Genomic DNA, 23,811 nt, shown 5'->3' with positions numbered 1-23,811 from the left:
TGGTATTCAAGAACCGACCGGCATTGCCGGTCACTCCAATGCCAGTCAGAGGGCCTGCGTGCTGGTCAGGGGCTCCTGAGTCGATAACGCCTTATATGTCGATCGGATACAACCACTAACGCACAGTCGGCCCCGTGGCAGCGTGGGCCTGAGGGTCCATTTTCCAAAGCAGGGACGAAGCCAGAGCATCGGTCGGGGCCCCACAGTGCATAACGGGGCCCTGTGCTGGCATGGGGCCCAAGTCGGCCAGAGGCAGTGTTCGAGGAGAGCCGAAGAGCTTGGAGGGCTCAGCGGGTCCAACGATCAAGAGCTCAATCGAAGGGCCTAAGGGCACGAAGGGCTGGTCGCAGTCTTATTCAGAGGCCTCGGTCTGCGGGGCGGGACCTCAGCTGACAGTGAGAGCGCCGTTTACACCGGTCAGGGGCACACTGAGTCGATATGGGTCTATGTATGTCGTATGTATGTCGATATGTCGACCAGGCACCACCAGTATTGCACAGCCCGCTCCATATCGGTAGGGCCTGAGGGCCCACTCCCCTATCACCTACATAGCCGGGGCCAGCGATTTCCAGTGGTCAGGGCCCCTGTATCTGTCAGGACCCCACAGTGTCTAACAGAGGGTCCTGTGCTTGCAATGGGCCCTGAGCAGATCGAGGGCAGTGTTCGATAAGGCCCAGAGAGGGGTCATAACATCGCTGACCGGGAAGGTGGGAAGATTAGATACTGCATAAAGGCGGAAAAAGTGACTCCGCAAACCATTTGACTGTTGGTTGCGGCGTCGTTGACCTAAGTAAACAACATTTTTCTTAGGTTCCAGACACCCCTTTCGGAAGATGTGCGAAAAAATGCGTAAAATGTGTAACACTACACGGGGCCGATCAAATATTCCTTCAGAACAGAGGTCGTTTTCTATTTTTCTCTTCTAGCCAAAGGTGAGGGTAGATAAATCGAAAACGACCAAAGCCCTAAAGAAATCCATTGGCACTGGTGATTTTTTCTTGTCATCATATTTTTTCATAACTGTCCGGATGGAGATGCCATGCCTTCCAAAGTATCTTGGTTGTTTAAGCGATGCATAGGATGTCGATATTAAAGCATTTGTTGACGCTTTAAAACGTGACTCCACGAGAGAAAAAATAACCTACTGGGCTAGGATTTTGAAGGACTTCGCAGCGGCATCAGCCATAGGTGATCTAGAAAGTTTGGACGCAGAAGGACTGAACAAGCTGCTCTGTTTCTTCGTGATCCAGCTAAAGAAGACGGACGGTAGTGGGTACGAAACCAACTTAATGCGTTCTACGGTCTCAGTACCTGGCCGTGATATTATGGAAATGGCAAGAGAGGTTTCAAAAAATATATTGGTTACCAAGGCCCAAGAGATGTGACTAAAGCCAAGCTTAAACTCCTTAAGTCGAGAGGAAAGGGTAATCGCCCGAACCGGGCGCTCGCCATGAGCAGAGGAAGTGCAGGTGCTATATGCCACAGGCCAGCTTGAGTTCCGCAGCTCCGAGGCTCTTCAGCGCACGCTCTGGCGGCAGACAGTGCTGTTCGGACACAGGGACCGTGATCAGATCCGCCAGCTGAAATGGGGCGATGTCCAGCCAAAGATCGACTCAGTATTTATAACTGACCGAGCGGCTCACCAAGACTCACAACGAGGGATCTGTCTCAGGTAGCTGGGCTTTTAGACCAAAGGCCTTCGCAAACGCTGAAAATCCCAAAAATGCCCGGTTCAGACATATAAGCTGTTGGCGGCTCGCCGCCCAGCCAAGACGCTCCAGGACGGCCCTTTCTTCCGGACAGTAAATCACTGCTGGCCTCCCGGTGGTGCCACAGACAGCCAGTGGAACAAAAACTCGCCGATGGGAAAGAACATGATAGCACGCATGCTCAAGACAGCATGGGAAAACACCGAGATTTTGATTGTGAAACCGAATGGTCTTATCCCGGGCAAAAGAACAAACTATTCAGCCCGCAAAACCTGCGTGAAGAGGACATCGGACACAGGTTGTCCGGGAGAATACGTAGTCCAGTTGACAGACTACAAATCTGTGGCGAGCCCGAAAAGCCACGCAGCTGATATAAACAGCCGAAAGGCTCTCTGTACTAGCCGTGACTGGATCTCGGTTTAGTGGGGCCGCAAAAGACAGTGTCGGGGACATCGGCAACAGAGGCAGCAGTGAAAGCGAAAGTTATTTTCAATATCACTAACTGCCAGAACGCCGTTGTAGCGAGCAGCTAAATGAAGTGAGTCGCAGGAAGTGATGCAAAAACTCTGATTACCTACGAAACGAAATGCGGGCTTCATTTAACTATGTTTCACATTTGCAATACATTTATTAAATACGATAGAAAATTGGACCGTGCTGGGTAACCACCAGGGATTAAGGTTGTACTGAAACTGGAAATAAGCCTGAAGCACATTTATATTTTTGTTTGCATTGTTCGCCGCACTTGCTCGATGACCAGAGAAACATTTGATCCGCGGAAAATGAAATATTACGTAATTGATCACGGTCACCTCCGTTCAGGAAAGTGCGCCAAAAACAGCCAAATAAAATATAGATGCCCAGTCGCCCAGAGCCTTTGTCCCATTGACTTATTACATCTGACAGCCAAAAACCTTTTGCCGAAAGCCCGAGCTAATGGTAAAAGAGGGTGCTGCAACATGATAGAACAGGCTTATCCTGAATAAGGTGACGTAAGCTAAATCCATTCGCGCTGCAGGAGGTTGTAGAAGGAATAACATGACTGGAGGTCTGCGATTTCCAACATTACGTAACATTCCACCAGTCATTCAAATCAAAGCAAATTCGAGGAAGCGTCAGAGCTAATACATTACCAACACCTGTTCAGACGTGTGCTCTGTCAGATTCAAAACCACAGCCGACTAAAGAATCGCGTAGAACTAGAGCGCAATAGGCTTTTCGGAATCGGTTAATAAACCATTGCGTCGGAATAAACGGAGAACCGATTGTTTTTCTCTGAGATAGTGTTGAGTCAAAATGTGAGTCATAAATATGCTTTAACTGCTCTAATAACTAGCATTTCATTAAAAACCCATTTGGGGGGAGTTACCTCTTGTGCAGCACGCTTACTACCAAACTTTCATAAACTAAAACTAAAGGCATTTTCAAGTGAATGGGAAGAAACAACCTTAACACGCGCTCGTGTGGGGTCAAATTGACCCCCAAAAAGGTTTTTCCAGAATGATTTCCGACCAGCGCGGCGTAGCCGTGCCAAATTTTGCATAGCTGGAGACAATTAAATAGCGGATCGTTTGACATCAAAAATTTAGATGTTCCTTGTAGGATCGAGATCTATGGCAGGTTAAAGTCAAGCCATGGTTTCAGCGAAGGCAGTTTCTAGGGAATCCTTCAATCTGATCCAACAACGGAGTGTTAGACGAAGCCACGTATCCCTGAGATGCGTTCTTAGGCAACATTCAACAACAGTTGAATGAGCAAATTGCATTAACCTAAGGTCATATATGAATGTCACACCAAGGTTAAAACCAACTTGTTTTGTTTCTTTGGGGCTTGCTGTATGGGATAATTTTTGGTGCTCATTCCGAACATATTGATAGCAGGAGCCGCATTATGCATCTTCCAGGGACTTCTTAGAGGTCAGAATGGGTCACTGAACTAGAATGACCCAGGTCAACATTTTGTTTTAGGGACATATTGCCTAGCGTAATCTCTGTCGCGTAGTCAAATGCAGAACTCAAAGCAATTTCGCATGATTTTGGTCACCATGACCTTCAAAGGTCAAAAAAGACCACTGACCTTGAATGACCATGTGACCTTTTCCTTAGAAACGGTTGTCTAGGTTCTGGGAGCAGTGTGGAGACCAACCTGGAACTTGACCTTGTTGACCTTTTTTGACCCAAAAGTCATGACCTAGGAACCTGAAAATTTGACTCAAGTGTGTTTACGTACAGGTCAACACACCCTGTAAATTTGGTGTCTCTTGCTTTCTTAGTTTTTGAGATCTCAGGGGGTCAAATCGCCACCCCTACACACACGCACGAGCGCAGGGTATCCAGCCACCTACCCGGGCGCGTGTTAACCCAAGGTCTCCTCACCACTATCCAGGCTGCTGACATTTCCCACAAAATGACCAATTAGATATTATGCAGTCATTCACTCAAACACTTCCAATATGACTGAACATTATATTAACAGAAGGCATGGAAACGATGTTAGCTTTACGCATGTGAGACAGACTACCGTATAACAAAAGCAAGTGGTAAATGGTTGTTGCCATTACAAGAATGGCTGCGATATCGATAGAGGTTTCGACATCGATGATATAGGCATATAACGATGAAGACGAGCCTTCGGCTTGGTATGTAACTCTTTTTATATTTGTTCGCATGGCTTTAGAAACAAAAAGGCACTCATGCAATGACTTTTGTCAGTTTGTGTCGCAGTATATTTTAGCTGCTATTTGAGCTGAAATGAACATATAGGGTCAGCAATCATAGCCACATTGCGGCGGGAGCATTTTAAAACTGTTTCCAGCCGTTACAAACTCGAAAAGAGTCATGGCCGAAAGACAATTCCCTCAGAAACTTCTGTGACGGTCAGGGCCTCATGGGATCCGGTAAAACTGGCGCTGCAGAATACGTGACTGACGGTGATAAATGTGACATGCTGTAGATTGCTGCGATATTTGAATGGACCAAGAGCAACACCGCGAGGCACCAAAGCTTGGTGAAAATGAATATGTTTACGTCTTATACAGCTTGCCATTTACCAGTTTACCTACCTACCAGCCACCGATCCCATACCCACCGGCGCAGCGGGACGGACTATTCGGTCCCGACGTCTCTCGGATTGGATTGACCAACTTCGTCAGTGCGGTGGCAAGCTACGGTAAATCAGTTTTTGGTTGCATTTTGCAAGGACATGTTGACCTGTAATTGCATCGTCATCTATTTGAATGTGACGTAAATGTTTGCATGTCAGGCAACATAAGTCACAACACTAATTTCAACAAAGCGACAAATACACATCATTTAAAAATATTACCTGTTTTTGGTTCTCATGTTCAAATTCGGGCACAAACGTTTTCTTTACTGGTTAACTCACCCCCTACAATCAACCAAAAGTTGTCATATGCGAAAACCGGTAGCTACTATGTGCAATAGAGGATATTATTTGGCTTTCCACTGGGTGTGAGCTTCATCCAAACGGTGCCTAAAAGTCAGAGGCAAGGAACTGTGAACGAACTGTGAGTAACATGGAACATGCTGTGAGTTCTGCCGAAACGGGCTGTGGGTCCTGCCGAAACATTTTAAAAAGACACGCACGATGTCCCTAAAACTAACGAAAGCACTCGGACGGTGCATGATGGATGCTTACATACAGGCATGTTTGCTCCATTTAATTTCAACGCAATAAGACCGGGCTATCATCCGCTCCCCAGCAAAGTTCTGGGAAACGAGTCGAAGCATACTCAATCACACGAACGAGCTCACAACTCTGGCGCTTTCTAAACTAAGTATACCTTTCATCGCTGGTGATCATCCATTGTTTCATCAGATGAAGTCCTGGTTTCGGAATCCACAATCTCCATCAGCTCAGTGTCCGATGATTGGGTTATGGAGTCAGCAGCTTACAAGCCTCAAACCATGTCTTCCCCCTAACACTCTACTGTTTTGTATTCCACTCACATTTGCATATACCCACAATCTTTCCATTCGTCTCGCGTGGTTCATGGTCTAAGCCCCAATCCCGAAAACGGACCACCAGAGTCGCGCGCAGATGATCTGTGGCCGTGTAGTCTGCACGGGCCCACTGACCTAACATTAGTTTGGGGCTCCACCCACCTGCTGTCGGCCGGCGGTGCGAGACCCGTGTCAAACAGGACCGACGGGCGGCCGCGGGGCGGCCCTGCTCCGTCAGCTCCCGGCGGCACACTGGTCGGCGCTGGCGGCGGCCGTCTCGCTCGGCCGCGCGCCGATCTGGCGACGCTCGCGTCTCCTCCGCAGCCAGCCTCGGATCCGCCTGCTCCCAACGACAGACAGCTCCTGGAGCCACCTGCTCCCGACGACAGTCAGCCCCGGAGCCGCCTGCTCCCGACGATAGCTCCCGGAGCCGCCTGCTCCCAACGACAGACAGCTCCTGGAGCCACCTGCTCCCGACGACAGCCAGCCCCGGAGCCGCCTGCTCCCATCGACAGCCGGCTCCCGGAGCCGCTTGCTCCCGACGACAGCCAGCCCCGGAGCCGCCTGCTCCCGACGACAGCCGGCTCCCGGAGCTGCCTGTTCCCGTCGACAGCCGGCTCCTGGAGCCACCTACTCCCGACGACAGACAGCTCCTGGAGCCACCTGCTCCCGACGACAGCCAGCCCCGGACCTGTCTGCTCCCGACGACAGCCAGCCCCGGACCTGTCTGCTCCCGACGACAGCTCCCGGAGCCGCCTGCTCCCGACGAAAGCCGGCTCCCGAATCCGTCTGCTCCCATCAACAGCCAGCTCCTGGAGCCGCCTGCTCCCGTCAACAGCCAGCTCCTGGAGCCGCCTGCCCCCGTCAACAGCCAGCTCTTGGAGTCACCTGCTCCCAACGACAGTCAGCCACGGAGCCGCCTGCTTCCGATGATAGACAGCTGCCGGAGCCACCTGCTCCCGTCGACAGCCAGCTCCCGCAGATGTGCGATGTTCTCTTCAATATAAGTCTCAGTTAAGTTACGCGCGCCGCAGGTGGCGTATTTCACAACACGACAGGTCGTTCGGTAGCGGGAACCGGGTTACGTGGGAGGTTGTTCCATTATCGGCATCGTAAGCCCATGCGATTTTGCGCTTTCAAAAGTGTTCTTGCTTTGGGCGACCATCTCAGGAGTGTCACGACTTTCATATATGTCGCCATCGCCGCTGCTGTGCCTGTTATGTTTAAACGCTTTCTGTGACTGTTAGTTACTCCCTAACGTAAAGACTAAAAATGTTTGTTGTGAGGGCTCTAGGCTATTTTGGACTGGGATGGCCCACTGAGCTCTTGCTATCTTTTGTTGACCTTGGTTGTGTATATATATATATATATATATATATATATATATATATATATATATATATATATATGTGTGTGTGTGTGTGTGTGTCTGTGTTTGATATATGTATGTATATATATATATATATATATATATATATATATATATATATATATATATATATATATATATATATATATATATATATATATATGCATGTATGCATCGTAATGCACTTAAGTCCCATATCTTATGTCCTACAGCATATCGTCAACGGATGAATTTATTGATATTGTGGCAATCCAGTCAGTCCTAGGGTCTTCAGATGCCTCTTTAGGTGTTGAAAACCTAGTTAAAAACGTAGACAAGACAGTAGTAATAGCCTTATTCCTCGGGAAAAACCAGGAGAAATAGACTGGATGATATTTCGGCAATATGCCTTTTATGAAACAATAGCAGAAGTGAATTAACAATTGCCAGCCGATGATCCTCCTCGATTTTTCAGGGTTTTTCCTGAACAGCAGTTTTTACAGGACATCAACAGCCCGGGAATAAAACAGAGAGCGTTTGCCAGCCATTACCATGATGCAGTGCATATCTAAGAATTAGAATGCGCGAAAATGCGTGTACATACAAACAAATCCAAGCAAACAGGTGTCACGCATCACGCTTCATTCAAGCATGCAAGCGAGTTGAAATAAACAGGCATCACAATTATGCATGCAAGCGATTTCAATTAAACAGGCATCGCACATCACGCGTCAGACATCACTTACACATGTAAACGATTTTAAGCTAGCACATGTCACACATAAAGGCACATGTGACGTTCTCATAATCTGTCATGATGAGTCCTGAATTTTAAGATTTGGACGCCACTTTTTATAGGAATAGATTTACTTATTTTCCTGTCTGGGTGGTCCGGTACTCTATAGATGACTTTGACCTCTACGAGAGGCATAGGGTCTATACCTCTCTCGATTTCAACCTGAACGTGTTTTTCCAAAAAATGGTCACCGAAAGGGCATTTCCTGTTTTGTTTTTAGCTTCTCGTATGTGTTCATTATATCTCAAAGGAATAGGGTTTGTGGACTCCCCAACATAGAATATGTCCCTCACATGGTTTCCACACGGTTTACACTTGATTTCGTAAACCACGTTTTTGCGTGCAAACCCCCTGAAACCCAGACTTGTATAAATGACATCTATTACCATTTGGCTGCATATTAGCCGGCAACCGCTGTCTGTTTAATCTCCGGAATGTTGGTGTCTTGTAAAAACTGTCTTGCTGTTTCAAAAAAGCCTGAAAAATCGACTTGGATCATCGGCAGGCATTTTGAATTCACTTCTACTATTGTTTCGACAATGCCATGTTGCCGAAATATCAACCAATCTATTGCGCCACTCTCCTGGTTTTGCTCCGAGGAATAAGGTTATTACTACTGTCTTGTTAACGTGAATAATGTTCCTCGCGAATGCAATGAACAACTTGCGTATTTCGAAACGCATGCATTGAAAGAGCCATAGTCTTCATCTTCGACCGCGTAAGCAGTTATTCTGACATTACTTCCCTCAAAATTTCGTAGTGCTTTCTTGAACAATTTCTTAAAGCCTGTGCTCTTGAAGTTCCTTTTAGTGGGCCAGAAGAGCGAATGTATTGTCAGTTTGACAGCGTTTCGATGTGCTATCCTGCTATATATTTTTCCGCCAATTTCTTTGAAAAACGTATAGAAGCCGACGTGCCACAAAATGAAGACAAAAGACCTGACATCCACAGTTGTATGAAGATGATATCTTCCTGGGGGTTAGGGACAGAGAAACTAAAACATATCAAAAGCACACATAAAGCGTGATCTGGTTTAAGTCCCTCTGAGGAGCTAAGGGTTGAAGTGTAATGCTGTTTCTTGAGGTGATACGACGACAGTGTACGGAAAGCAGACTAACCATGGACTATGCTTAAATGCTGGCAGTGAATGTCTTCGACGTCACAAAATAAGCGTCATAAGTTAATTCCTTAGGTGTGTATTCAAGCATTGCTCTAACTAAACAGCGTAACATTCAGAATAAGAACGAATCAGGGGGATTTTGGTGAATAAGGTTGTTTTTTTACATTCTGACGTTGAAAACGAAATGCAATAACATATGACAAGACACTTGATAAAATTTGGACGGGAAAATCATGTACGAGAAGCATATAAAGAAAACTATGATCCATTTCAATTGTACGCAGGAGAGAAGGGATGATGATGCTTGGTCGAAAAAATAAAAGGGCGATAGGTGTTGCATTGTTACAATTTCATATATTGCCTCCTATCACGCTGTTAGCATGGTCATAAGGATACTTACCACTGCGCTACAAGAGAGCTGACAGACACAAGTGACCAGACAGGGTGTGGAACTTAAGATAAAGTAAGAAGTCGTAATAAATGCGTCCTCATTACTGAAACGGAAGCCATCAAGTTCGTTGGGAGAGGAAATCTGAACACGCGCCCTCTGGTAGGGGTTAAATTTGACCCCCCCCCCCCCCCCTCTGAAGGGCTCAATTTGATCCTCTCCTCCAAGGGCGCCTAACTTTGCACAGCAATTTAAATAGCGGACATTTTCGTGTAAAAATAGAAGTAAATTGCAAGGTCGCTGACCTATGGCGGGTCAAAGTCAAGCATCGGCTGTCAGCAAATGCCATTTTTGGCAATCGTTCAATCTGATACGACAGCGGATGTCAGACGAAGCCATATATCTCTGAAACTGTCAACATACCAACTGAACTTAAAATAACAACAAATTTCATTGACTTATGGTCAGGTATGAAGGTAAGGCCGAGGGAAAAACTAACCTGCTTTTTGAGAGCAGAGCTCGTTTTATGGGGTAGTTGTACTTATTTTGAATTCATTTATGTCAGGGACCACAACAGATATGTTTCGTGGACTTTTAAAGCTCAGTTTAGGTTATTGGCCTTACAAGACCAAGGTCGACATTCTGTTTTAAAGAACATGTCGCCTAGCATCATCCCTGATGTTTATTTGAATGGAAATCGTAGTTTTTTTTTGTCGCCTTGGCCCTTTTAAGGTCAAACCTGATAACTGATCTGGAACAAGCACCACTGATTTTTTGCTCAAAGTAGGTATCCAGGTTCACGGCGGTTGCGTGAGGTCTGAGAGCATTTTGGACACCAATTAAGAGTTTGACCTTGTTTGACATTATTTGACCAAAGATCATGACCTAGGAATGTCAAATTTGGACATAAGTGAGTAAACGTACAGGCAGCCCACTCTGTGAATTTGGTGCCTCTAGCTATCTCAGTTTACAAAATCTCAGGGGTCAAATTGCCCCCTCACTCAAACGAAGAGCATTCAACCGGCTACTCAGGGCGCATATTAACGCGAGACGCCACACCAGCTTTGGGCGCAAAGAGCGGCGACGAGAACCTGGAAAGGCTAGGCTCATGCTACGAATGGAAAATGCATGTATCACTGCAACCAGACGAACATCAGCGAAAACACAACAACGACGAAACTGAAACATCACAATTGACGAACACCTTTCCCGCTTCCAGCAATCGGACGATGCGGAGCAGAGTCTTATCACTCAGGATGAGTCAAAGTGTGACACCATTGAACGATTTGGTGTATTGCGTGAATAAAACTCTGCTTTTAAAAGCTAAATGAGACGGTTTTTCCTCAGCTTCAATCCGAACCTCTCTCAGCTGCTGCGTTTTGGGATCAGAGCTATGTGTGGGCGCTGATTTCTACGGTCCGATCGTGCTATTCCAGGTCAATGGCACAACACGGTGGTAAAGGCTCAATGAGCCACAATGCTCGGCACGGGCTGTCCTGTCCTATCACGTCACCTGATCTTTGCTGCAACCCGTGCCACTAGCCACAGGCCACACCTGGCACTGCCAAACGACGAGAGCCTACAACGACCCGAATCCGCCCCGCCACGGGCGGGTGGATCGTAGGGCAGGCGCTGTGACCAACTGAGCTATCGGGAAGACAAACTGAGCCATCGGAAACTAAGTTACCATGAAGATGACGGGACGAAAACCTTTGCATGCTTGTCTGCGTGTTTGACAGAGCAAGAGCTTGGAAATGATTGATGTTTGCAGGCAAGCAACGAGAGAAAACCCAAATGTGTATTTAAAATTTTGATTGGTTTGATAAATTGGACACTAGCACCAGTGCATAGCAGGGCAGTACGTCGCAGTGGCGAATACTCGCAAAAACAGTTGCATAAAAAACAACATTTGTTGGGCTTAACTTTCGTAACTGTAATTTCACTGTAAGGATGAACTACATGCAGACGAACGTTTGATGTGATTCGATCGCAAAACCCATGCCTTTTGCGTCGAGTGAATACCAGCTACACCTAGCGAAAGGCATATTTATTTAGACACAGGACTGCCTCTGGTTGTAGCTAAATAAATGTTTGATGCTTGCCTAGTCACGCTTCTTTAAAATCTGGTATAGTCTTATTTGGAACAGCTAAGAGCAGCCAAACATGCGCCTGCATCATCAAAAGGATTTAAGATCGGGAAGATATTTAGGTAGAGTTTCAAAAGAACGCCAAATATTTCAATGTTCTTCAGTTGTTTTCTTAATCCGAGATCCCAGAGGCTTCGACAGACTTTGAAAAAGCCGGATAATCGCTGGTTTTGCCTTAGTGAGCAGATCGTGTGCCCATTACTTTAGAATATCTCAAACGATGCTTCCGAATTGTTTATTTTGCTCCTTTTATATGCTCCATCAACTTTAATGCATGACTAGAGATAAGGCAGTAGTATTATGCTTATTCCTCGGAAAAACCAGCAGAATGGAAATATACTTAGGTTGATATTTCGGCAACATGCCTTCCTCGAAACAATAGTAGAGGTGCTATTGTTTGTGAATATGAACTACATGCCGAGTGCTTCTGCTATTGTTTCGCTGAAGCCACGTTGCCGAAATATCAACCTAACTATATCTCCATTCTCCTGTTTTTTTCCGAGGAATATGGTTAATACTACTGTCCTATCTATGTGACTAACGTTCCTCGCTAATGCACTGAACAGCTTATGCAATTTCAATTCATGACTATATCGCACGAATTCGATAAGCGTCGCTATGACAGCGTTGGTCTGAGCCAATTACCACTAACCGCATGGATTTACCAATGTGTCTTGAAACAGAAAAATGCAATTCTTGAGACATTTACAACAGCCATGTCCCAGCCCACACGCACGTATAAAGAGGGTAGGGAGGGGGGGCAGTGGCTGGTGGTAACCGACCGATTTCCATCAACGTTGTAAACGACTCGCCCCGAGTTATTCTGCGAAGAAGTTTAGATGAAGTTTGCAGCTTTGTTCTCAGGACTAAAAAGCGGATACACACAGATATGCATTGTTTGGGACATTCGACGACAAATCGACAGGTAAAAGGGTCAATCATGTGCCCTCATCTCTAAGATTTGTTTGATAAAAATGAGTCACATTTGTAATTACAGCCTCCGACATTTTCGGAAACGATTTCGTACTGGCGGCGATTTTTTGTACTACGATAAAAGAACATAGTACAACCCCATATGTCAAAATGATTCAAAAATCTTCCAGATTACGTGCGCGTCGTGTTTGGAATCGTCATTGCACAATAAATATTGATTGTAGAATGATGTGCATTTTTAGTATATGCAGAACCATTTTCCTGCAGCATTTTTCAATTCTTCTGATGTCGCAATGTCACAATGTCACAATAATGGACCACGGTTCATCCGCGCCTTTTACCGTCAGCTGGAGGCGCAGTATCTCCCATACGTCTCTCCGCACAGGCGGCAGAAAATGAGCGCATTGTAAGAAGACACTAAGCTTAATAATACGATGGCTCGCTTGCTCGTGGAAGCCGACTCAGCGTGCCAGTGACCCAGTCCAACTCACTCTAATTCATCAAAGCTCGACAGCCTTGAGCGTAGCCAATCTGATGCTAAGCTCAGCCTCTGTCCGAAGGACTTCTCCTTTTGCTACGAAGAAGCATACCGTCTGAACATAGGCGTTGCCATGCAAATGCGGGCATAGCTCCTCAGCAGAGAAAATGTGATAGGAATGAAGGCGCGACGGGCTGGCGCCGGCAGCAACACTTTTCAAGGTTTTCAGCCCCACCGCGAGAGTTGTTCCCAAGAGAAATGGCAACGTAATGCCACTCGCACTTTACGCCAAAGTCCTCATGAAAGTGAATTCTTATTTTTATTGTACTGCGCAGCTGATCCACCTGAAAGGTAATACATTTTTCCATCTCTGAAGCGACTCGACTTCTTGGTTTTATTTTTGTGTCGCTTACGTATTCATTGAAACGACCTTTAATCATTATATTCGTTTTGTCGATGTAAGTGGGTATTTTATTTTGTGGTAATGGTTGGTTTTGTGGTGGGAGTGGTAGTACTTGTGTCTTGGAAAGCTGGAAGGCCGTCATGTAAACGGTGTTTCTGGTATGGCACCTGCCGCTCAGCCCTGTCTCACAACAATGATATTTTGTATCACCCGATGGACATGAGAGAGGAAGTCTAAGGCGGGATTAGTGAGGTGCCGCGCGAGGGCCTTCCCTCTGGATCATGCTATCAGCAGGGGAGACTTTCATCGTCTCGCTGCTGTTAATCTGTTCATGGCTAGAATATCATCACTAAACAGAAGGCTTACGCCAAACATCTTCCCCTCCCTACCTCAGCACATCCGATCCAAACAAAGATCTGTGCTATTTTGAAAGATTCTGAGAGCAGAGCCTCCTGGCTCTAGTACAGCAACGGAAAACCAAGGAACGTTCAAAACTGAACAGCTGTTTATCTCTTACGGATACCCACCAAACATGATTCAAAAAAGTAAATTTTAAATGATGATACACGTTGGAAGACGTGTTTAATCGCCAACCATCCCTAACAAGAAGTCGGAAACCACCTATGTCAGCCTTCCATTTAGTGATGATGTTCTAGCAACAGCAGCCAGGCGCGGAAAGACCCTTGAGCAGCACCCCACCAGGTCCGCGTTAGACTCATTCCCATGTCCATCAGGTAATACAAAGTATCACCGTTGTGGGTCAGGGCTGAGCGGCAGGCGCCACGCCAGAAACACCGGTGGCATCATATCCTGCCAGCTATGCAAAATAAAAGGGCCATCCTCGCCAGAAAATCAACATTACCACAAGATCAAATCCGAAACTCACATCCGGCCGACATCATTCTTCGTAACGCGCTCGGCATCGCAACACTAGTACATGCGGGGATGCACAACTAAAAAAACCCAGAGCCACGAGATATTTGGGACAGAAGACTAACTGATATATATAGTAGTATACTTATAAAAATACAGAATAAAAACGACCTATAATGTCCAATATTATAACGTAATTCCCTATACTATTATATTCCCTATCTGCAATACTACGTACATGCAGGAATTTGTAACTAAAAACACAGAGCCACTAGAAATTCGAAACAAAAAACCCACCCTGAAAGTGGTGACATTTTTGGACACTGTTTAGGTAATCTCCGCACACTTCCTAACGATGCACATAACACGGTACCATCACTGAGTTTCGCTGCTTAACGGTGAACAGCTATTTCGCGCGCACGTATGTGTGAGAGAGAGAGGGGGGGGGAAGAGGGGAGAGAGAGAGAGAGAGGGAGAGAGAGACGGTATGTTATAAAACAAACATGACTTCGAGTATCAACTCATATAGCACGCAGGTAAGCATTGCATGTAAGCACAGAGCAACTTTTTAACATTCATTAGACGTCTTTACGAATGCAGTAGTGAGCGTAGTAGAGGGCCTACCCCTAACTAGATGCAATGATATTCGTGTCCATGAGAGTTGTGATATATGGTACGCTTGATTTTCGCAATCTCGTGCCGCAGCAAAACGTCTGCAGCGTGTCACCATATCGGGCGTTCCTTCCCGAGGTCGCCTCTCTTGTTGGTGGAAGGATGTATCTATGACCTGGAGACATGCTCCTATCTTAAGATGCATGTGTTAATGCGGTTGTTATATTAACGGTGCATTTTCACGCTGTGTCAGAATTATGTGAGGAAGGGGTAAAGGAGACTGATAAAAAGCGACTTTATGGTACAGTTGAAAAAGAGCCAGTGAAGTGCAACATTGCAATGCTGATATTTTGATTTTATGTTACGTTTAGGTGTTTTTTGCAGTAGTACCTGCTGTATGCTCGAAAGTCAGTGAAATGATAGGTTTACCAGTCTATGGACCACACAATTTTTTTTAAAATGCGTGATGCGTCTGGCGATTATTAAATTTATGTCGGCACGAACACGAATGAAGATTTTTGTCAAATGTGCCATGCTTTTAGGATGTGCAGCTACCAGCTGTCTCTAGAAAAATGTTTCCTTATTTCAGGTACGTAGCTGCTTTTCGTTGCACACAAACGTTCTATGTTGGCCTAACTATGTTCTCTTAGGTTTCATACACTAATTGGAACAGTCGAGGGCAGTTCACACAAACGTTCTTTGTTGGCTTAACTATGCTCTTTTAGGTTTCAGATACTAATTGGAACAGTCAAGGACAGTTCGCAAGCAAATGTGCTAATAGACTCAGTTCGTTAACCGTGTTGGTTCTTGACAAAATCTCGTAAACGCGTGCACCTATGAAGGACGACAACATAGCTGCGAACCATCTCTGCAGTGATGTTGATCTGGTTTGTAATAAGTCTTACTTGAGCATCCCAGAGGAAACGGATCAATTCTTTTTATAGCACACACACACACACACACACACACACACACACACACACACACACACACACACACACACACACACACACACACACACACACACACACACACACACACACACACACACACACACACACACACACACACACACACACACACACACACACACGCACCCGCACCCGCACCCGCACCCGCACCCGCACCCGCATCAATTTATCGCATACATGTTTCATTAAACCTCACAACATAGGCAGTACTGGTTCGCGGCATACTTGGCTTGGTGGCACGGGTTACCTTTAGGTAGTTCTTGCCGCTAAATAGACGGAATGACGACGGGACCGCACTGGCAGGAGCTACATGTGCTATGAGTAAGAAAAAGTATCACGCAGCATACGCCTCAGACATTGCTGTCATGTTGTCGATATTTTCGCTGACATTAGGGACTTGATCATCGACAAGCACTGAAGAACGAGACGGAAGGAGCGTTCGGGCTTCGTGACAAGAGTGCCGACAACAAATTCTTCGTTGATGTAGATATCTTTGATCAAAATGTGCGGACAATGATCCAAAGGTGGGCGAAAAGTGACTCTGCCTGAACGGCATGAGCGAATGCTTCAAGCGCTTCAGGAGAGGCGTCATTTGTGCTTGCTTGCATCATGTAATCAAGTATTGATCTTGCTGGAACTTGTCCATCACAACAAGGAAACGTCAAGTTTCATGCAGCGATGACTGCAGCGTCGCTGTTATCGATAAAAAGAGCCGGAAAATAATGAAGTTCTGCCAACCGCCAGCTGATGCCAAGCCTGCTTTCAGCAGTGCCCGAGCTTGCCGAACAATGACTTCAATCAGCGGGGTCTAGCTTTTTGCTGCTCTGTGTCCGCGCCTGGTGTCCCTCACAGACATACGAGCGCGTGCATCATGTTTCCATTTACGTCATTTGCGCCCTTCCCGGGAGGCCACCCGAGGTGCAACGCGCCAGGTGCCGTCCAGCGGTTCCGGCATGAAAGATCGTGTAGCTGAAACGGGCAACGACCGGATTAGACACTGCTGCGTCAGCAGCGTTGTCACGATATCTTTGACGTGACGCATGAAAGCAGACTTTCTCTTTCAGCCTTTGTCGATACTCCTGGTTCACCAGTGAAGTAATATTGTCAGATCATTTGAGTATGACGCACGCAAAATGTGACCTCCCAGACCATTTCCATTGACATCTTCCTCCTTCAAACATTTCGAACGCCTCCGGTAGCGTCGCCGCGTGGTGATTTTTTACGGTGATGTTTTCATCACAATGCATGCCCACCGACAGTTCTTTCCCACACTGACCTCTGTTGTTACGAGGAGGTTTTCCTTAAACAGACTGCACGGGTTTTCTCACTGAAATTGGATGCACTCTTACGCGTTTGTCTCAGCATATAAGTCAAACTAATGTTCGAGCTACGCCAACAGGATGATGTTATCGCACTATACCTTCGTAATACGATGCAAAACAATTATTTTTCCTGTCAGGAACTACTCAACAGCCTGTGCGTGTCACAATTCTGGAGATGAAAAGCAGTGTGTCAATTGATTCTGTGAAAAGTGCATGGCGGCATCGGCACAAATTTTGGAGCGTTGTTTTGGGTGGATAGAGTAATTTCCAAAAAAATCCTGGGCCATTGGGCCTCTGCCACTAACTGTTTCTGGAAAGGACTGCGTTTCATGAAAAATCCGTACAGCTGTCTTCAGTGAAAGGCACTGTTCGTGTTCTAGTACACACTGCCATTTCTCCGGAAGAACATCATTTTGTTTTAATCCATTGTCTTTCTTTTATTTTCGAATTGATTTTGAAAGACTTTCGGAATGATTATTTCACATTGATCTTTCTCGCGCGCCCGGTGCCCGGCGCCTGGTGTTATCTGCAGTGGCCAACGCCGCTCGGTTTATGGAAGCTGCCACCCCAGCCCATCGTTGTTCTTGCTCATATGGTAGCAAGAGCAGGCTTAAAACTGTTCATGCAGTTTGCCTCACTAGTCGATTCAGCAACAGGATTGACGTCGTTGTGTTAACATAGGGTGGCCTTTTTCGTTTTTGACCTCGTTTTGATTCACTAGACGGAATGAAACTCCTTCCCTTGTCCGGGTAGGGAGAAGCTTATTATAAGTTTCCTCGATGCTCTAATATCACAATTATGTCGATGATATACGTTCTGGTGTTTTGGCGTTTTGAACAATGTTTCCATATTTCATGGATTTGTTGCCCTAAAAATGCTGTTTTCAGATTTGTGTGCTAGAATCACACCAGTTGTTGAAAAGGAACTTACAGTTCTGTAGACATCAATCTCCTACAATCGGTTTCCAATTTTTTGTGCAATGTGCGGTAGGAGAACCCGACTCATTTTCACTTTGTTTACAATACGGTCAAAACCCTTGAATATTGCGGTGCCACTACGTGGATGTTGTAAGCTGTCGATCACCTGACAGCGATTTTGATCCAGCTGCCCGCTGACTCAGGCGCCTTCCACGAAGAAGCGCCGCTGTGGGCTGGGCGGTGAGGTACTGTGGTAGCGGATCATTTGCTTGTAACGGCCATGAAGTTTACGCCACAGGGGTGTAGTTTCACAAACAGGTTTTGGGCGCTGGAAGGGGAAACAGCCAAACCCGCCTCCAAAATACACTTAAAAACAGGCTTTCCTGGACTTCATCGACTTTCCTCTCCAATTTGGGGAGTTAGGGTCTTCAGCAGCTGAATAGGAAACTACACTCCTGCTCCAATACATTTTCTCGCTCATCATGGAGGGAGATGCCGTCGTTGGCATCATTATCATTTTGTTCCATCTGGATAGTCGAAACCAAGCTTCGGTAATCTTCGTAGGGTCGCTGCTATGCGCCTTCAGATGTTGCTGGACGTGCATGGCCTTGAGAACAGAGGGTACGAGAGGGTAGAGGGTAGGAGAGTATGTTGACGTGTGCGAGTATTGAAGGCTGCCAGGGAAGCCCCTGGCAAGCAGCCGCAAGGCGGACTTCAGACTGTAACGCAGCATTCGCGATAGGCGTGTTCGAAGTGCCTAGTCTTTTTTTCTGATCATTGTCGAGCGCTTACCAATATCGGTCCAGTTCCGTAGAGTGGATCGTCAGGTTTTCGAACTGTTTCATTGACTAGTCACGTCGAAGAGGTTGTCGGCACATTTCAAGTTTGTTCCGGACACAGCGATTGGTAAATTCGTCACGCTTTTAGGTGTTAATATTCGACTGTTTTATTTCAACTCTCCAATAACACGTAGAAAAATATGACAGCGAGCGCAGCCTGAGGCAGCGCGTGGAACTTGACATAATGCTGCATAATGCCAACACACTCAAGACGATAGGGCAAAACTAGATCAGAGTTAAAAAACATAATAATGGTGAAAACAAAAGATGTAGAATCCAGCAAAAACAAAACATGCTCCAGGACATGTAGTCCGAATGCGCAGCTCTAAGAGTTTGGCGTTCTTTCTTTGTTCCTCTTGCGCGTGAAACAAGTATAAGAAACCTTTAAAATTTATATAATTTTTAGCTTAAACTTTTAATGTCCTGCAAGTACTGACTGACGCCCCATACGATAGGGAGGCCAAGCTCATCATTGGGGGGGGGGGGGGCAAATCGGGTTTTGGGATGACAGAAGCCCACTCAAAAGAACACAAACAGACAGACGTGGATGAATATGTAATATATGATGGACATAACTAGCCCCTAAGTGCGAACAAGCTCAAAAACGAGACATGAGAGCGTATAATGAAAGTCCACGATGAGACAATGGAAGGGCCCTGTATCAGCCAGGGCCGCAGTACGGAACAGGGGGCCTCCACTCAATGTCAGCCAAGAGTCCGTTAAGCCGAGCTCCTAGTCGTTAGCCGTTAAGTCTGTGGTGCCATCCCTTGACGCTTAGTCAGCCGGCCGGGCCGAGAGGGCCGCCGGCTACAGCGTCGGCATCATGTTAACAGCAATGCTAACGCACACCGGCAAATCACGTTAAATGACATGCAACCGCACACCGACAAACAAGCCCGCTGCCGACCGCGCCCGGCTCTTTAGGCCGGGTCAGTCTTCTCCCGAAAGACGCCTTGTCAATTGGGCCAGTCGTCTCCCGAAAGCAGCCGTGTGAGCCGGGCCAGTCTTCTCCCGAAAGCCGCCTTGTTAATTGGGACAGTCGTCTCCTGAAAGCAGCCGTGTGAGCTGGGCCAGTCTTCTCCCGAAAGCCGCCTTGTTAATTGGGCCAGTCGTCTCCCGAAAGCAGCCGTGTGAGCTGAGCCAGCCTTCTCCCGAAAGCCACCTTGTTAATTGGGCCAGTCTTCCCCCGAAAGCCACCGTGTTAACAGGGCCAGTCTTCTCCCAAAAGCCGCCGTGTGAGCTGAGCCAGTCTTCTCCCGAAAGCAGCCGTGTGAGCTGGGCCAGTCTTCTCCCGAAAGCCGCCTTGTTAACTGGGTCAGTCTTCTCCCGAAGGCAGCCGTGTGAGCTGATTCAGCCTTCTCCCGAAAGTCGCCTTGTAAATTGGGCCAGTCTTCCCCCGAAAGCCACCTTGTTAATTGAGCCAGTCTTCTCCCGAAAGTCGCCATGTGAGCTGAGCTAGTCTTCTCCCGAAAGTCGCCTTGTTAATTGGGCCAGTCTTCTCCCGAAAGCCGCCTTGTTAATTGGGCCAGTCTTCTCCCGAAAGTCGCCGTGTGAGCTGATTCAGCGTTCTCCCGAAAGTCGCCTTGTTAATTGGGCCAGTCTTCTCCCGAAAGCCGCCTTGTTAATTGGGCCAGTCTTCTCCCGAAAGCCGCCGTGTGAGCTGATTCAGCGTTCTCCCGAAAGCCGCCTTGTTAATTGGGCCAGTGTTCTCCCCAAAGCCGCCGTGTGAGCTGAGCCAGCCTTCTCCCGAAAGTTGCCTTGTTAATTGGACCAGTCTTCTCCCAAAGCCGCCGTGTGAGCTGGGCCAGTCTTCTCTCGAAAGCCGCCTTGTTAATTGAGCCAGTCTTCTCCCGAAGGCAGCCGTGTGAGATGGGCCAGTCTTCTCCCGAAAGTCGCCTTGTTAACTGGGTCAGTCGTCTCCCCAAAGCCGTCCTGTAACCTGCAGCGAGTCTTAGCTCTGCCCGTCTGCCTCAAAATAAACAGGAAGACGCAGTAAACGGTCGTTGGGAAAATACGCGTGTTCCGTGCCGGGTCACCGTAATACAGTGGTAACGCGCGGGCGGACGATCACAAGTCTTTGTGCAGATTGTTGGACCACATGGGACGATAAGGGGCCGCGTTGCATCAAGGAGGGCTCCTGCATCGATGCTGAGCCAACCGACCGGGTCAGAGGTCCTCCCGCGTCAGGGAGGGACCAATGAAGGATGCATTCCTCTAAGGGCCTCCGTATTGACCAGGGACCGCTTCCTGTATCGCCAGGCCGGCAATCGGTAGCTGCCATGTGCTGAGACGGAAAAACCTTTGATTTTGACCGGGAGCGATAGTGTGTCCCATAGCCTACCCACGGGACCCCTTTTCCCAGAATAGTTAAGCGGTCTCATTGGTGCTCAATATGGTGGTTCCAAATAGGGCAAAGGTGAAAAAACACCCATGTTTCCCTGGAAACGTCCATCATTTTGACGAATTGACAAGTGAAATAAATTATATGAGCAAATCGAGCCGACGCGCTCACAATCGTAATAGCAAGAACAGCTATTGCCGGGCCAAATGGTGTTGGTCGCTGCAGATACGGCTATCACCTGGCGCGCGAGAACACCCGTCGAGCGGCCGTGAAATAATGTTTCCGATTTCTCAGAACCAATCTGTACCGTTCAAAGTTAAAAATGTGGCATGTAATTAACCTTCATGATTTTGAGGTTATCCTCCGAACTGATTAACAGCTTCAGCAACATGAAGAATGAAGATTATTCCTTTATTGGTTTAGTTCCACCACCAGATTCCAGCACCAGCATGCGGTGCTGTAAATGCTAACCCAGTCTCATTATCAATCTAAAAATCGCATAGATTAGCTGTCCGCCAGGACCGCCTTCCAAACGTACGAACTGATGCGTGAGTGTCGTGTTGTATACTTTCTGGCGGGGTAAGCCTCCCCCCCCCCCCCCCAATGGTGACTTCAGATCTCTCAATGGTCTTCTGAGACCCTCCCCCCCAATACATATGAGCAAAAAAGGTATGCTGGATCAATAAAATGGAACAAGTGTATGGAACTGCTGGTACACTAGGTACCTAAACGCATTGCTATCAATATCATCATCATTATACTCACCAATGATGGTACACAAAACACTGACTACAGTCTCATAAAGGCGAGAAAAAAAACTGTGAATGGGCATAAATCATGTCACTACACGTGGGATGATAATCCTTTTTCGGGTGATTAATGTTGTTAGCCGCTCAACAAACATTGTAGATCCCATTTCGGTCCAGTCAACGCTCACGAGTCCTCAATAGTTCTGTGGAACATAGACAAACTCTGATAAAGACACTGAGTTCTATCGGTTTAGAACTTTGAAAAACTCAACTTGTAAAAGCACTCTTTGGAAAAAAGTGCACTTAACCGCTGTAAAATGAAGAGCGCCGGTGGTTTATTCCATGGAATCATTTAACGCCTGCCTCCTTCAACTTATTGACTAAAAAAAAACAAGAAAATTGAATCTCCCGGTAGCCTTTCTGACCTCTGTTCCAGTTAAAGAAGTTGAAAATAAAAAAAGAAAATTGTGCTCTCAAAAATCAAGTGTTCCAATCCGGGTTTTAGGGGAGGGCATTTTTTATCACGGGCCCTTTGTCAATGCTGTGCCCCCTTTACCAAGGCTCTGTCTGCGCCCCTGAGTGTCACCACGCCTCACTGCATTCGTGGGCACCACGTGGTATCTGCACCCTCTGCCTTCGTATCGCAAAAAGTATTGGAACTGTATTAATTAGTTTCTTGTTAGATCTGTCTTGTTTGAATACGACGCATTTCGTTTGCTGCGCAAGTAGGCTTGCATTTGTCTTATATGAACGTTGCAAAAACTGTTCATATTACCGGTTGGCGTGCGGTGTTGATACCGCATGCATTTACGCTTGAGAGTGGTAGTAGATCGAAAGAATTCGATTAATTATAAATTATTATTGATTGCAAAATTATTGCGATCATAACGACTACTGTGCACGCTGAAAATTCCCTCATCTGTGATTCGAAGGGCCGGCTCTCTCACGCTGACACGCGGCACAGCGAGGCACGGCTCCCCCAAACGAGCAGACGGCACAGCGAGGCACGGCTCCCCAAACGAGCGACGGCACAGGAGGCACGGCTCCCCCAAACGAGCAGACGGCACAGCGAGGCACGGCTCCCCCCAAACGAGCAGACGCACAGCGAGGCACGGCCTCCCCAAACGAGCAGACGCACAGCGAGGTACGCGGCTCCCCAAACCGAGCAGACGGCACAGCGAGGCACGGCTCCCCCAAACGAGCAGACGGCACCAGCGAGGTACGGCTCCCCCAAACGAGGCAGACGGCACAGCGAGGCACGGCTCCCCCAAACGAGCAGACGGCACAGCCGAGGTACGGCTCCCCCAAACGAGCAGACGGCACAGCGAGGCCACGCTCCCCCAAACGAGCAGACGGCACAGCGAGGTACGGCTCCCAAACGAGCAGACGGCACAGCGAGGCACGGCTCCCCCAAACGAGCAGACGGCACAGCGAGGTACGGCTCCCCCAAACGAGCAGACGGCACAGCGAGGCACGGCTCCCCCAAACGAGCAGACGGCACAGCGAGGCACGGCTCCCCCAAACGAGCAGACGGCACAGCGAGGCACGGCTCCCCCAAACGAGCAGACGGCACAGCGAGGCACGGCTCCCCCAAACGAGCAGACGGCACAGCGAGGCACGGCTCCCCCAAACGAGCAGACGGCACAGCGAGGCACGGCTCCCCCAAACGAGCAGACGGCACAGCGAGGTACGGCTCTATCGGACGAACATACGGCATAGCGGCACAGCAGAATCTCTCAAGCAGACAAACTGCACGACAGCGAACGGCTCTCTCGAACGGACACGCGGCACGACCAGGGCAGGCTCCCCCAACAGACCCGTGCTGCGAGGTGTACACACGGCAGCGTGGAGCGGGTCTGATCCGAGGCAGACCCTCGGCATAGCGATGGGCGGTCCCTGCAGG

At 47.5% G+C, this 23,811-nt stretch overlaps 1 pseudogene; it reads left to right on the top strand.

Moving 5' to 3' along the window:
• LOC119092215 (cold shock domain-containing protein E1-like) overlaps positions 1 to 23,811 on the top strand; it is an 80,043-nt pseudogene that overhangs the window by 45,237 nt on the left and 10,995 nt on the right.

This window comes from Pollicipes pollicipes, unplaced genomic scaffold, assembly GCF_011947565.3.
Source record: "Pollicipes pollicipes isolate AB1234 unplaced genomic scaffold, Ppol_2.1 Scaffold_3447;HRSCAF=4054_pilon_pilon_pilon, whole genome shotgun sequence".
Taxonomy (NCBI): Eukaryota; Metazoa; Arthropoda; class Thecostraca; order Pollicipedomorpha; family Pollicipedidae; genus Pollicipes; species Pollicipes pollicipes.
Note: the sequence above shows the minus strand (reverse complement) of the source record. Positions and strands in the feature narration are given on the sequence as shown.